Source organism: Sparus aurata, chromosome 20 (genome assembly GCF_900880675.1).
Source record: "Sparus aurata chromosome 20, fSpaAur1.1, whole genome shotgun sequence".
NCBI lineage: Eukaryota > Metazoa > Chordata > Actinopteri > Spariformes > Sparidae > Sparus > Sparus aurata.
Window position 1 is genome coordinate 10,597,861 of NC_044206.1, and position 15,634 is coordinate 10,613,494.

At 41.4% G+C, this 15,634-nt stretch overlaps 1 long non-coding RNA gene across 1 annotated transcript; it reads right to left on the reverse strand.

Annotated features, from left to right (window-relative positions):
* Positions 1-891: 891 nt before the first annotated feature.
* On the reverse strand, positions 892-10,238 carry LOC115571415 (uncharacterized). Its single transcript, XR_003981921.1, has 3 exons — positions 9,980-10,238; positions 1,782-2,011; positions 892-1,395 (listed from the first exon to the last, which is right to left on the reverse strand). It is a non-coding gene; the product is annotated as an uncharacterized LOC115571415 (long non-coding RNA).
* Positions 10,239-15,634: the final 5,396 nt, after the last annotated feature.

Genomic DNA, 15,634 nt, shown 5'->3' on the forward strand with positions numbered 1-15,634 from the left:
CTATTGCAGGCTATATTCCCTCTTCATTCTATGTGTGATCTACTTCTCAAAATTCCTGTTGCTACATGAACCAACATCAACCTCTGAGTAAGCAACTCACACACTGAAATTGGCAAATTATGCTAACCCTAATCAGGGGGCTAACAGTACAAACCTAAACAAGCTAGCCAAGAAAGCTAGCTAAATTGATTTTGTGTCTGTATTTGTGTCTGCAAAATTTCTTGCCTCAGATTTCGCCTTTAGACACAAGTATTCTGAAATAAATTGTTAGCTTGCCATATTTAATTTATTCATTTTTATCTTGAGTGTCTACATGAACATGTTTACATGTTCTAATGTAAAATCTGTCTGTGTTTTTGCAACCACAGCCGAAGTTCTAAATGTAAGGATTTTCTGTTTTTTCTCAGTTGTATATTATTATAAACTGAATACCTTCACGGTTAAGAACAGCATTTTGAAGATGTCATTTTAGGTTTTTGCAAGGTATTATGTGCCTGCAATCAAACTTTATTTATATCGCACCTTTCAAAACAAATCAAAATGCCATTCAAACTGCTTTACAATTGATGGAAAAAACATGGTATATTAAGAAAACAAAAAACAGGTTTAGACACTAATGCACACCAAATTCCAATAAAATTAATAAACAAAAAAAAAATACAACAATACAGATATTGCCTTTTAACCTGCTTATATATATATATGTATATGTATATATATATATGTATATATATATATACATATATATATATATATATATATATATATATATATATATATATATATATATATATATATACATATATATGTATATATACATACATATATATGTATACATATATATATATGTATATATATAAGCAGGTTAGTATGTAGTAAAAAAAAGTTGCAGCCCAACATACAGGTCATTGATGAATCATTTGAAGAAGTTAACTACACTAAAACTTTTGTATTTAAAAAAAAGCACATTTTTAAATGAGCAATTTTTTATTTTTAACTATGCAGAGATTGGCCTGTTTAATTTGAAACTTAATTTAAAGTTTCAGGAAATGATCTGCTGCATTTCATTTTTAGGATATGGTCATTTTTTTCCAGCCCCGCTAAACTACCACTTCCTCTGACTGTACCATCACTCAGAACATTATTTTTCCACATGAACACGTATTTAATTCCATGCAAATATTTGAATTAATCCATTTGAGTCAAAAACATTCTTATCTTGTGCCATGCGCTCTTTGCTAAACAAAGTCTCGCTCTCTCTGTGCTTTCACATGGCCCCTTTCACAGATACCATCTTACAAAATCAACATTTATATTAGACCATTTTATGGCTTTAGTGCGGACCGCCTTCACGAGTAGAGGATGTGCTGCAAGAGCAGAGCCTCATGTTGGGACCTGAAAAAAGATATTAACATCCTGGTGACTTGAAAAAACACTGAAATCTCACTATTAATCCAGCTGTCTGCTTGGCGGAAACATGTTTGGGTTTGCTAAATGGGGTGGGGGGGAGGGGGTCTGCAGTAAATCTCAACCGTTATGACACTCGCACTAAAATAGTGCTAAATGGAGACAGATCCTGAAGTCGTTAGGTAATAATGAGAGAGAAAAAGAGGTATCTCAGAGATTTGACTCAGGGCCAACACCATTAGGAGAACGATGTATGAACCCATTTCATCTGGGATCTTTACTTATAGTGGACAACGCGCACACACACTACACACAAACTTGCCTATACCAGCGGTTCACTGTAGCTCACATAAGGGCTCCTCACCCCCACACACCTGTCTCCTGACTGCTGACTTTGCAACTCCTGCCTCCCTCTTCTTAGTTTGTCTCCACTGCTTCATCTTTTTTCTTCTTCTCCCAACTGTAGACCTGTCATGGAGCTCCTCGCCTCTCCTCACCTCTCATTACGTTTCTTCTCCTTCCTCATATTATCTCACGCCTGCTTTTCCTCCTGCTTTCGCTCATCTCCTCACTGCTGCTGTGGCATGTCAACAAAGTCCCATCACTGTCAGCCAGAAAACACACAAAATGTCTGCATAAATATGAGGTTTGTAAGAGGTAGCGGGCTGTAGTTGGCAACGCTGCCTTGGCTTCTGTGTGTGTGTGTGTGTGTGTGTGTGTGTGTGCGCACTCACATGACTGCGTGGGAAGATAACCAGTCACAGTGACATGGTGAAAGAGGCACTTGTCTTTGTTTTTCAGCCGGAGGTACAAGTCTGGCTTTGGACACACACCGCAAAGCTTCCACAAAGCCACACAACTGCAGCCGGGGGGATTTCAGTGGATGTAGTGTGTTTTGAGGATATTGTTTCAGTGAGTTATCGTGCTTCTGGGTCATAAAGCCATAGAAAAACCCCTTTTATGATTTGTTTTATACATCCGTTCAACCGAACGGCCGCTGTATGATCAGTGTCGAATTGATCAACAATGCACCATTCATTCAAGGGGTCTGTTTTACTGCCAACCTTTTTAATCTGAGTACCCGCTGGCTCGCGGCTGTATCAAGATAAACTTTGTGTTAGAGTGCCTTGTTACAGGAAACTCCAGCATGTGGATAGAGGGAGAATCACCCTCTTTGTTACAGTGATTTGCAAGGCCACTAGACCAGTGGTGTGTACAGTAAGTGGGGAGTGATTTAGCAACAAATCTGACCTCCAGTCCAACAATCCAGTGAAATACTGCCCGCATTCTCCATCAAAACAAGCTTGACGGATGGTTGAACACCTTTCTGACGTTGAACTATAGAGGTGGACTTTCCAACTTCTCAAAACAGTCAATGTGACATTCATACCCACTTCAGCTGTACAGAGGTGGGAAATTAGATGTGGGACTATCTATCTTCTTCTTTTATGGGAACACATGAGTGAAACAGTATGGATGTCTTCCCAGAAGGGACCTAAGGGTCATGGCAAAATTGTTTCACACAATGGTAATGCAAGGGAACACAAAACATATTGCAAGAGGTCATAAAGGTATTGCAAGGTAACACAAAAGTTTTGCGAGGGGATGCAAAAGAAGTCTTAAAAGAATTCTCACCATGACCCTTAGGGGGCTTGACCGTAAGAGTAGAGAAAAGTTAGGGGAACACCAAAGTTTAAACTATTCATCCTGTGGGGAACATGATGGTCTGTACTAAGTCTCACGGCACTGATGTTGAGATCATTTCACCAAGAATTACAAGCATCAACCTTGTGGTCACACTAACCATGAGGGTCCATAAAAAAATCATGCCAATCCATCCAATGGTTATTGAGATTCTTCAAGCTGGAACTAAGTGTTGGCCTGAACAACAGACAATGCCAACACCATTGCCCTCCCCTCTGTTGTGCTGCAAGCTTGGCTAAAAGCCACTAGAAACAATTTGTGTGTTGGTCCAATTCTGGGAAATGTTCCAATCGACAGTTTGAATCATGAAGACCTTGAGACTATCCCAATTTAAGCTTTGATTTTAAAAGTCTTACAGGATGAAGAAATCCATTCAACAAATGGCCTAAATGACAGTAAGATGGAGAAAGCATCGGAGATGGTTGATGTTTGTTCCCTAGTTTCAGTGAAATCTCTTCTATATTGCTGTTGCTCCTTTTGATATGTTAGACACCGTGTAATCTCATTTTAAAGGTGCTATATGCCCTAAATGAAAATATTAAATGTTAAACTTGGGTGTGTTAAAGAAAGACAGAGCAGTGACAGAGCGAAAGGGCACTGCAAATGCGAAAGACACAGGTTGCATTTCAGACATCAACTGAGTGTTAGATGCCCATCTATATTCACGACGATCAAAAGGTCACAGCGTTGTTCTGACATTCTCTGCACCTCTGGAGCTCATATCCCCCCGCCAGGTTGCAGAAATGTTATTGTAACAGAGGTGATAGCTGGACGGAGCCCAGTATGGCACAGGAAGTGTGTATCCTGAATGGAGTTTCTATGAGATTCGGAGAGGCTTGACCTTTCAGTGATAGCCTCAATGTGAGGTACTTTCCCCTAAGGGTGAAAAGAAAAGACGCATTTGCTGTTTTCCTTCCCTCAATGGGTGCTTTATTGAACGGGAGGAGTGAGAGAAAGGAGGGCGACTGTTCCTCCTCAACTTTCCTTATCAAATGTCGGTCAAAATTGCAATCAAGTCTGACCGTCGTCCATTTCTCAACCTTGGCGAGTGAACAGAAATCGTCTCACCATGGTAATGCATTAGAGACAGCATGTGTATGAATAACTGACACCGTTCAGGGTTTGGGAAATGTTCCAATGTACTTGAGCCATTAAACATACGTGCCTTTATATCAGTACTTTGTGCATCCATCTTTTCTTTTCTTTTTTGTGACTTTTTACTGCAGCTTTCACTATTTTGCTTTATGATATCTGTAGTGGGGGATATGATCATTTGGAGTAAAATACGACAAACCTTGAAGGATTATTGCCTCATAAAACATATACATCAGACTCTGTTACTGCTAACACTATCAAATGGATAGCGCATGCATGCAAGACCTCTGCTGTCTGTGTTTTTTGCCATTCAAAGGGCATATTGATTTAGCTTTACACAAACCCGCTCCTGTCTTATTTCCCTCAAGACTGCGGTGACTAAAGCCCCTTGTGCTCATGCTGTAGGTATTGAACTGTTACCCTTAATGGATGAACACACACGGGAAGACACCTTTGGCTTCATCCAATTAACCATCAGACACGTCATTCATCTGTCAGGTGAAAACTTCACATGCATAAAATTGTGTTTTCTGCACGTGGTAACAGCAATTCGCTCTTTGAAATGGATTTGTATGCTGGAGGGTGTTGAATGCTCTCCACCTCTAAAGGACCATGTAATTCTTCAATTGAATTTAAAACATAAGAGGGGTTTTCACATGACAACAGCAAAATGTAAAAGAGCTTTGAAATGAAACTCTTGGGAATTTGTCCTGCTCATAATGTGTGTATGTTTTACTTAATCCCATTTCGTTGAACATAAAGGCCGCACAAACCTGCACTGGATTGAGTTTCTGCATCCCGTCTCTCATTCCTTCCACTTCCTCATCCCCGTCCCTCTGAAAACAGAGGCTCTGTGTCTTTGTGCGTCAGGACAAAAGCTCTGTTGTAATAGGTGGTGGTTTGCGGTGGCCAGGGCAGGTGGCTGGCCCTGATTGCATTAGACTGATGACGAAGTCGAAACGCCAGAGGAGAGGAAAAAGGCAGAGGGTTTGTTTCCTGCCGCATGCCAAGAAAAACCTCTGAAGTATGTGAGATACAGGACAGTAAGCGGAAGGGGATTGAGATGGGATTAAAGGTGCGGAATGAGAACAGAGTCAGACAAAGCTAGGCAATAGAATTGATGATGGTGTAAAGGAATAAAATATGAATTCCATATCAGCATTTCCTGATCCTTTACTCAGACAACGCTAATTTTCGTCTGAACATAAAAGAAACATTGAAGCCTCAGTTTTCTGATTTTACCAGATTGCACTGCCTCAGTGTATCTCAATGATTTCCTTCTTTCTGAATCCCCGTTGTCTGAGCTCCCACCTGCCTGCCTAGGCTTTTTGCCGCATCTTTGTTGGGCCCTGAGAGAAGCTTAATACCTGTGGCTGATCTTAAATCAGTAAAAAGCTTTCTCTCAGACCTCCCGCCGCATCTCATTTTCTTCCCCCTATATATTGTACCTGACAAGATGCAATGGGAACACTAAAATGCAGGAGGTGGAGCGATGATGGTTCAGATTGATTACTGTGAGCCATCAAGGTCTTAAGGTTTGTGTAGTACAATGGACAAATTCAGACTGGTCTGAGGGTTTCTACTGAGACCAAGGTCTCTACAACTGTTTGGGTGATTGTGTGTCCATTTAGCAATGGCTGCAGAGCCCCTTGTCTCCATCAGACTCTTGAAATCACCCAAAAGGGATAGGGATGAGATTGAAATGATTCTCGACAGGCCTCCCGCCGGATCTCATATCCTCCCAACAATGGATTGTCCCTGACAAGAAACGATGGGAACGCTAAAATATGGAAGATGGCGAATATGGTTCAGATGGGTAACTGTGAGCCACCAAGGTCTTGAGGTTCGGGTAGTACGACGGACAAATTCGGGTCATTCTTTTACTAAGTGGCCCAAGAGGGCTGCTCGCAATCATGCAAAAATAGGTATGATGTTGAAATGGTTGTCGACAGGCCCCCTGCCGTATCTCATTTCCTTCACCAATGGATCATCATTGACATGGCGCAATGGGAACGGCAAAATGCAGAAGATGACACTAAAATGGATGAGATGGGTTAATGTGAGCCACCAAGATCTTACACTTTTGTAGGATGATGGACAAATCAGGTGTCTTCCTCTACCAAGTGCGACTGACAGCAGGGCTCATATTTGCTGCTTGTTTGTTGAGCATAATAGAGTGCAGGCCCTGTTGTGTTCTGTGTCCCAGACCAAGGTCCTTAAGTTGGTGTAGTACGATGGACACATTTCAGAATCTTCTTTTACCAAGTGGTCTATGGGCTAAAGGTCTCTTCGACTTTTGAGGTGATTGTGTGTCCATCTAAATAGCAATGGTGGCACATAGCAATGGCTGCAGAGCCCCATGTCTCCATTAGACTCTCGCCATCACCAAAAAATAGGGATATGGTTGAAATGGTTCATGGCAGGGTTCATATTTGCTGCTTCTTTGTTGAGCATAATAGAGTCAGGGCCCTGTTGTGTTCTGTGTCCCAGACTTTCAAAGAGGCTCGAATTCAAAGGAAGCGCCTACAGCGTCGAGCAAATCTCAGAGCAATGGATGCTGTGCCAAGGTAAATACGATGGAAAGCCAGCTGATTTGTAACAGCACTCACCTAAATGGATACCACGCGCTACCACTGAAAAGAAGAGTCTGTGTACAATGACAAATCCAAACCAAGCGTAGATGTACTCTGCAGCCAGTGATCACAATCAAGCTCAAAGACACTAATACCCTCTGTCTCTATCTGTCATTTAGTCCACTTTAAATTAAGGAAAGCAAGGGAAAAACAATTTGGGGCCTCTGACTGGCCGTGGTCAAATAGGGGTAAAAAGTAAATTGGATTAGTAGTCTTCAATCATTCAATCCCACTATTGATCCCCAGCCAGAGGAAATATCTGGAGGGCTGCTGCAGTATCCAAAGTGGGATTGATTGGGAAAATGGGATGGACAGGAGCTGATTTAGTTGATGCATCCAATCACTTCTAAGCTTTACAAACACACAGTAGCTTCTGTTCACGCCTGAAATACACATGCGCACACACACACACACACACACACACACACACACACACACACACACACACACACACAACATATAAAAAATACATTAAAAGAGACTAACAAGTAATTTCAGCACAGTTGTAAATCCCAGTTACGCTCAGTTACCTAGACAATTTGGGGATCAGCTTGTTTGTTGTCTTACCGGAAGTTTAATGGGGGGTTGGTAGCAGTTTGGTGTGGGTTGATTTTGTGTTTAATCCCACCACAAATGAGACAAACATTGGCTTCTAGCATGCTGTTTTCTAACCATGTGTTCAGTGGTTGTGTGGTGTTAATGGATTGTGCTTGTGTTTTACTTCAAGTTGGTTACAAAAATAGCCAGTGCCAGAGCTGATACAGTGGATTGTGAGCTTGGCTACAACGAGCTCCGGAGGAGGATGAGGACCCGTAGAGGACTGGGTAGGAAGCAAAATAGGTTGGTGCATTCACCAGGGAAACTACTGCTGCTGAGTCAAGTGTGGAGAAAGCAACCAATCACAGGCAGAGTATGGTGGGTTTTGCAAGAAATGCAGTAAATTCCCCTAAACTGTTGGTTGGCTGCTTGTTAAAACACATCTCATTCTCTATTCCTACATTGTTATGTTTCTTTTGTTCCTAACAAGGATAAATCGGCAGACACCCATAAAGTCCTTCCAGCAACACCACCACATCTACTGAGATGTACAGTAGCCTATATATCACCACTCAGCTGCCTGCATTACCCACAGGCATGCCTTTAGCATGAAATGCAACACTGTAGAGATCAATAAAACACTCACATGCTGAAATATATGTCGATTTCTTAGCATCTCACAGAATCTGTCTCATATCTGATCTGATGCAGTTGCAACCTGTTCATGTAAGCACGAACCCCTACACGTTGACATACACTGAAAAAAAATACTTGTATTGAACAAATTGGATGGCTAAGACTTCACTTTACCACAGCAGATACTATCATTTAAATGAGAAAAACCCACTAAGTGCATGCTTTCCTCCTTTACCACTGAAGACCAGCCTGATTGGACTGATTTCAGTGATTGTGTGGTAAGGGGGGCAATCAAGACCAATTTCAGGTTTGATGTGTCTACTGAGGTTTGGTTTAAACTAGATTTTTGAAAAAAGCAATAACTTAAAATGTACCCATGCAAACTAAACCAATTAAATTGTCTCCATCAAACATATTTGATCATTTATATGCAGAGGTATAATGGTGCATCTTATTAAGCCCCATTATGATGTCACCAGCAGGAATTACAACATAATCAACAGAAGCTGAATAGATGGCAGGGATTAGATTATTAAAGCCATAATTCAACAGAAATGTTTAGTTAGGTGATGGTATATTGCCATGCACAGCAGGGGCATGGTAACACTGCTCTGCTTTGCTTTTTCGCCAAAGAAAAAGGCTTTTTAGCCTTAGTGGTTGAGCAATCATCAAGTCACTGATATTGATCAACACACTTTATAGACTCCCATCAGATCATTATTTTGGCAACAAAAGTCAAACGTGTTGTTCTGAGCTAAATAAAACAACCCGCACCGTAACAGACCTGCCAGATTTCATTATGTTGTGCCCATTTTCTCAAGTGTTTCCTGTTCATTATTGTATTGGGATTTGATACTAGATGCCTGGATCAGTTGAGCTGCATCATGCAGCCCTCCTCAGCTGTACCAAGTGAGACTCAGACTTGTTCATTACAGTCGAACAACCAGGCAGCTCAAGTCAAACATGTGCACAAGCACACAGAGCCTGGCCTTGAGAAAGGAGCAATCATAATCCCAATGGTGAACATGTGGGTGAAATCAAATCTGTATTACTCGGAGGGCTGAGTTATCCAGCCCAGCCCTCTCTTTTGCCATTTATGACAGGCCTCCACACCGTCCCCACAATTACAAGGGTGTGATCTGGTGTTGAAAGTGTAAAAGACTTAATAACTCATCTGATCCGACTGTCAACATATTTCCCCAGCTGCCGGGGGATGCTCTATGTGTATCTTGGTATGTCTCAGCCGCGGGGATGAAATAGTAATGTCTTGTCTTGAAATTACCATGTATGACGTTAACAGAACCCCTTTCACACAAAAGTTATATTTATTGATTAAAGCCTGTCATGATTTCTTAATGTGAATATTTCACTAAAAAGAGATTTAAAAGCCATATCTCTGCAAAACTCAACACTTTGGCTTTATTCTTGGAATGTGGTTTGTTGATCTTCCGATTCCAGTGAACTGATGTACGCTGATGAATTAACATTATTTTCTCCACAAACCACAAATATTAAAAGATTTTAAATGTGCAATTACCAGTTTAAAGGTGCCTTATGTAGTTTGGGGGAAGACATTTTCACGCGAAGAGAAAGATCTTCATTGTCTTATTTTTGTGTGCCTAAACTAACTAAATAAACACAGTCTTCATTTTCATGACTGAATAAACTGAATAAACAAACTAACCTTAAAGGATAACACTATTTCATACTGTTTCACTTAGTTTATATGTGGCGGACCCTGCCACCTTTCTCGCTTCAAACAGTGTTCTGGTGACCTTATTTTCCTCTGAGAAAAGCTTGTTTATTCAGTTAGTCAGCCTGAGTTTGAATTTCTTCTCAATATAAACAAAATAAAACTTACCAAACCTTGGCTTGCATTTCCACACTCACCTCTAGGTTGGTAGAAATACAATTTTAGTTCACAGGGTAAGATGTGGAATTACTCTGGGTCTACACTGAATAAATACCTGAATGCCGTTTGATGCCCAACTCTCCTGCTCAGTCTTCTTGTCCCCGGAGTCACAGTCCTGGTCGGAGCCACTGTAAATCACCTCCATACTGTATTCGCTGTTGTCAAACTGAATTGTGTTCTGGCCCAGTCTGCTCTCTGTGTTCACTAAGAGTCGACAACCCTGTTGACCTGAGCACTGTTGCCCACAGTGACCCGTGATCCTAGGGCCACAGCTAGTTGAACTAATTAGCTAACAGTAACTAGCTTAAGCCAAGGTTGGCTGGCAAAGAGCAGCAACAGTGAGTTACTATGGTGATGCCTCTTTTAAATTGCAGCTACCTTTGAATTCTGGCCACATTTTACAAATGGCACCTTTAAAGGCCTATAAAACCCGAGCTAATGTTTGCATTTTTGACCTCACTTCAAAGAAATGATTACTCAATTTATCTTCTGAATTTGCTAAAAGTCTGTTTGTGAATCAAGAGGGCAATGGAAACTGATGTTTTCATTAAAATGGAAGGTAGACACATTAGGCCTGTGGCATCTGTTATTTGAAAGATAGACGCATGGAGATCGTGATAACATACATGAAATATCACCATCATTATTAGCCACCCGGCATGTCTGACAGACGGCACCCATCTCAAAATGCCCGTCGTTGTCTTATCTGGGCAGTGGCAGACTGAAATGTTAATGAGGCCTTTTGATCAACAGCAGCCCTGTCTGTCAAGCTAGCCTTTAAACTGATCGGTTTGTTTGTCCAGAGGATGAAAAATCAAGCCTTCTGTCCGATGACCTCTCAGTTGAATTAAGACACACAAATAGTTTTGTCTGTTGCTGCCAGTGGTTGATTCTTCACCTTCTGCTGCATTCAGGTATTGATTCAGTCTTGAAAAGAAAAAAACAGAAGAAGTAGGTCTTTGATGGGGAAAGACGGATTTGTACGAGAAATCCCAAATGGCGATGGGTTTCAGAGAAAGAAAATGGCAACATTAGCAAGCAGAGAGAGACAGCAAAGAGATTTACGCCTGAAAGAGAAGCAGAACAGAGAGGAACTGCCAAGGGAGAAAAGGAGCAGATTGAGAGGGAAGGACTGAATATATTCATCTGGAGTTTAGAAGAAACAAAGAACAGATCTTTGATGTTTCTCGATCTCGGCAGCTAAAATGAAGAGTATAACTTCATTATGACTGACATAGGAGACGGGGATGAATGGCTCTAGAATGTCTCACTATGTGGCCGTCATCAGCACTGAAACAATCATTGAAGAGCATCCGCTGCGCTGTGTTAATATGAGTGCTGATTGCAAATTGGTCCCCGGAGAGTAATTTGTCAGACAATTCCCCACATATCCAGAAATCCATTTTAAGCATTCCTATACGTCCAACAATGTGCATAAAATTAAGTGCAGGCACTAAGATGTCAATCCAAAGACTCAGTCACACTCTTTTCACTTGCAGTTAGTGTCATACATACTGAGAGTGCCGCTATGCGTCACTTCACAAGTTGGGGTTGTGCTGACAGGAGCGTAAGAGGTGGTGTGAAGGAGGTAAAACACTGTTTATATATCTTTACATTATGCGTAGTGTCATTAGGAAAAAAATAAATTTGAATAGGAAATTCATTCATTTTCTAGTGTGCATGGTTTTCTTGGTACAAAGGGACACTGACAGTATTTGGCTGGGTGAGCATATTTCGGAGCCCCCAAACCAGTACCCTTACATGTACCGCACCTCCATGCATGCACACAAGTATCCACTTATGCATGCACCACCGGCACCGTGGGCGTCAGTCATCAGCATGACAGCCAACCGTTAGCATACTGACACGTTCTGTCAAAAAGAGCCGCAGGCATCATGACCTATGCCTTTACTTTAAAAATGACATATTGATTGACACATACAGACAAATCAGCGTTGAACTACATGCGTGGTGCATTGTTTGTATATTGGTTAGGCAATAGTGAGCGGTACAGAGCATGATAATCATTCATGTATGCTCTGAAAAAAAGGGATATAATGTAATGGTGAGTGTTAAACAGATAACTGTCAGGACTCGGGACACCCAGCTTGAATCTAGCACGGACCCGAACAAACGGCAACGTCTGGTTTTGAAATACATTTACTTCACTGGATTTTTTTACATTGTCTGCTTTGTCATATTTCACAGGTAACATATTGACATGTCACAGGGACATATTGTGCTCTGTTCACCATCTCAATTATGCAACAGCTCCAGTTACTAATTCTCAGATTAGGATGAACCAAAACATATGATGATCTGTGTAGTGTAGTGCTTTACTATTACACTAACCAGTATTGTGTACGTTAATTAATGACATAACAGCCGTGAAAAGAAGAACTTTTTACTTAAAATACTTTAAGTACATTTTCTTAATAATACTTGCCTACATGTACTTCAGTTACATTTTCAATGCAGGACACTCTCTCTCTCTCTCTCTCTCTCTCTCTCTCTCTCCATCTCTCTCTCTCTCCCTCCCCCTGAAGCTGTCCATGGTTCTGAAACGCTCAACACACTGATCTGCCTGAGGTGGTGGATGACTTATTAATGCAATTTATAGCTTATCTGCTCTAACGTCACTGTTCAGAGGGGCTCCTACCCCACCTGCGCCCTGTAGGTGGTTGAGAGCTGAACAAGGACAACGTAGCGCTGTTAATTAGCCTATACATGTTATCCTCACACTACCACAGCATAAACAATCTCATTTTGAAATAACCAAGTGACCTCTATCTCCTCTTTCCCCTGAACAGCCTGGAGCCCCTCCGTCTCCTTGACTTTGGGCAGCGGGGGTTTCCTTCCTTCGACAGACAGCTGAGGAGCTTATCCGCCTCCAACTTCAGTGCCCCGGAGACCTCGACAGTCGCTGGTTTAAAGTACAGTGTCCTTGCTGTCGTTTGTGCTAGACAACGGGGACTCGCCTGTGAGAGAATATCCCCCTATGATATACCCCTCTACCACATTGAGTACACTTCGAATGAGGTAATTCTAGCTACAGATTCTGTGACGCCAATTACTACCACCCTGTTTGTCTCCAAGGCAGATACACCTGCATGAACTGTCCTCAGACTGCCACGGAGGACTCTCGGCTGGTCTTTCATGGCAACCTCACTGACGTGCACCAGTGAGGGGCCAAAGTATCATGTCAAACACATACGTCCATAAAGCCAACGCAAAAATAATCACTACAGATTACAAATACTTTTAACTTCATCAAAGTCAACAAAAGGTGTGAGGACAGACACAAATACAGCCAAGTAATATTCAGCTAAAGGCCACTGATGCATTTCTTATGTGTAACTGAATGGCTAAGAGAAAGCACAGTACTCTCATAGTGTCAATGTCAGACAAGATTCAAAATGGTATACATGCGTCACATGTCAAACTGTTTGTAGGGTCAGAATTATACCCAAGACTTGAATGTGAGGGTGAATAATAACTGGAACGGTGGGGTGATTTAATATAGCCTACTTTGGTGTAGCAAGTGCTCCCATTCACTAAATATTTTATGATATGTTTAATTCATCGCATTTTTAATGTTCCAGCCCTTGAGGCCCTTGGAGCGGAAGGTGGCTGATGGACAGAAAAGCAGGTGACTACAGGCTGGGAATGTCTGGCTCTGGCTCTAACTCTGGTCAGCATCACTGTGAACCTCATACTGGGACATGTTACCGACATGTTGGTGTGGTCCGTCGAATACAAACTGTTCACCTGAAAGATTGGCAATAATGTCAATTTAGTGGTGCGATACTGGATTAAACTGTCGTTTATCCTGTCCTTCACTCCACATCAGACTTAGGGTGACCAGACGTCACAGAACAATGCCTCTCTTTGTTTTGGTTGTGTAATGACAGACGTGCTTTCTTTGTGTCATATATCATTTCTCTTGGAAAATTGTAGCCCAGTAGCAAGCCAAATGGCGTAACAATCTTCTAGGGAAACTAATCTATACTCGAAGGGTGTCATTTTCTACACATTTACTTCAGAATGATAACTTAAAGTAAAAATGTTGTCCACTGCCAGGTTCAATGACACATTTTCTGCAAATTTTGTCCAAAAACGTTTTTTTTTTACCCTTTTGCTGTGGTATAGTAATCATTACCTTACACCGAAAAGTGAGAAACTGAAATAAAATACAGATGACATTTACATGCGTTAAGGTTTCACATGTTTTGTTAAATGTGCAACATGTAAAAACTGGTCACCCAAAACAAATATTGGGCAGCATACCACAAGAATAACCACTACAATTGGCTATATCACTAGCTCAGTTAGCAGTGTAGCTAGCGGCTCACACTCAATGTTTACAACACTAGGACCGAAATGAGCCGGGGCTATCTGGTTAGTATGTTAACCACGGTAGATACAACACAATGCAGATACAGCATGTGTCAAAACTGTTTTGTTTGTTAACAGTTTTAGTTATTTTTGGGGTTGTTTGCGAATAAAATTCTTACATATTACACCTTTAAACATAAAAGACAAGTAAATGGCACAGAACAGGTTGTTTGTGTTCCCCGACTGTATTTAGAAACTGGATGTTGGACAAAAGGATGAGGTGGACACGTCATGAGGGCATTAAACTGGCACCACATTTCACTGAATTAAACCAACAACGGCCACCGAGGGCTCAACTTTGCATTCTTCTACCCCAGAGCTGCCTCTGTCCCTGCATATCAGACCTATACCTGTTCACACCTACAACACTACACTGACGCACTGCACCTATACATAGACTACCACATGTTCACCCAGTAAGCAACACGATCACCTTGTCACTGAATATCTCTTCATTTCCTGTGCAGCTTCAATATGGGCAGAGAAACACTCAAAATGTCAGCCATTTATTATTGTCACTACCTTCAGTTCAATAATACAATGCACTCTTATGAATTTGTACAATATTGTTGAACATGGAAAGGACACACTATCACTATGCCTTTCACTGTCGTACTGCTGCTGCGAGGGCAAACCTTGAGTGGTTTGCACAGCCACTTTTCACTTAAACTGAAGGCTCACATTCTGCTTTATGAGCTCAGAAATCTATGGTTTAACATCTCTTTCAAACCTCAACAAGTAAACTCAATAAATCTAACCTTTGGTTTAAGACAGAAAAAATCGTTAGTGCCTGCAGAGGAACATTTCCGAGCTGCAGGATTTTTTCCTTTCACCTGACACTGACAATACCTCATGATTAATTGAAGGACTCAGAAATTCATATATATAATTTACCTGGTTTTGAAACCCATCCAAGGGCGGATATTTCACTCCACTGTTGAGCGGGACAGTGAGCGGAAAAAAAAAAATCTCAAGAGTAAGACCTGAAGAGGACACCAACAGTGCGGCATTATCCAGTAACTTTCTGGACGAAGGCAAAGTGGTTCCATCCGTTGGTAAACATCTTATCTGCCTGAAATATAATAAGTTTTTACAACTTTATTGATATATCAGTACACTTTTCATGTTCATGTTTATTGACCTAATGTCGGCTAATGTTTTGCTGTAAGCGATAGCGGCAATATTTAACTTACCTGTAACACTGCTGCCCTCCTCTGTAGGATCAGGAGCCTCAGACGAGTTATCCTCAAACACTCCAACAACGCCGTAACAGGCCATGTTCGCCAGTTGTCGCTCTCAGAACAGATCATCCATC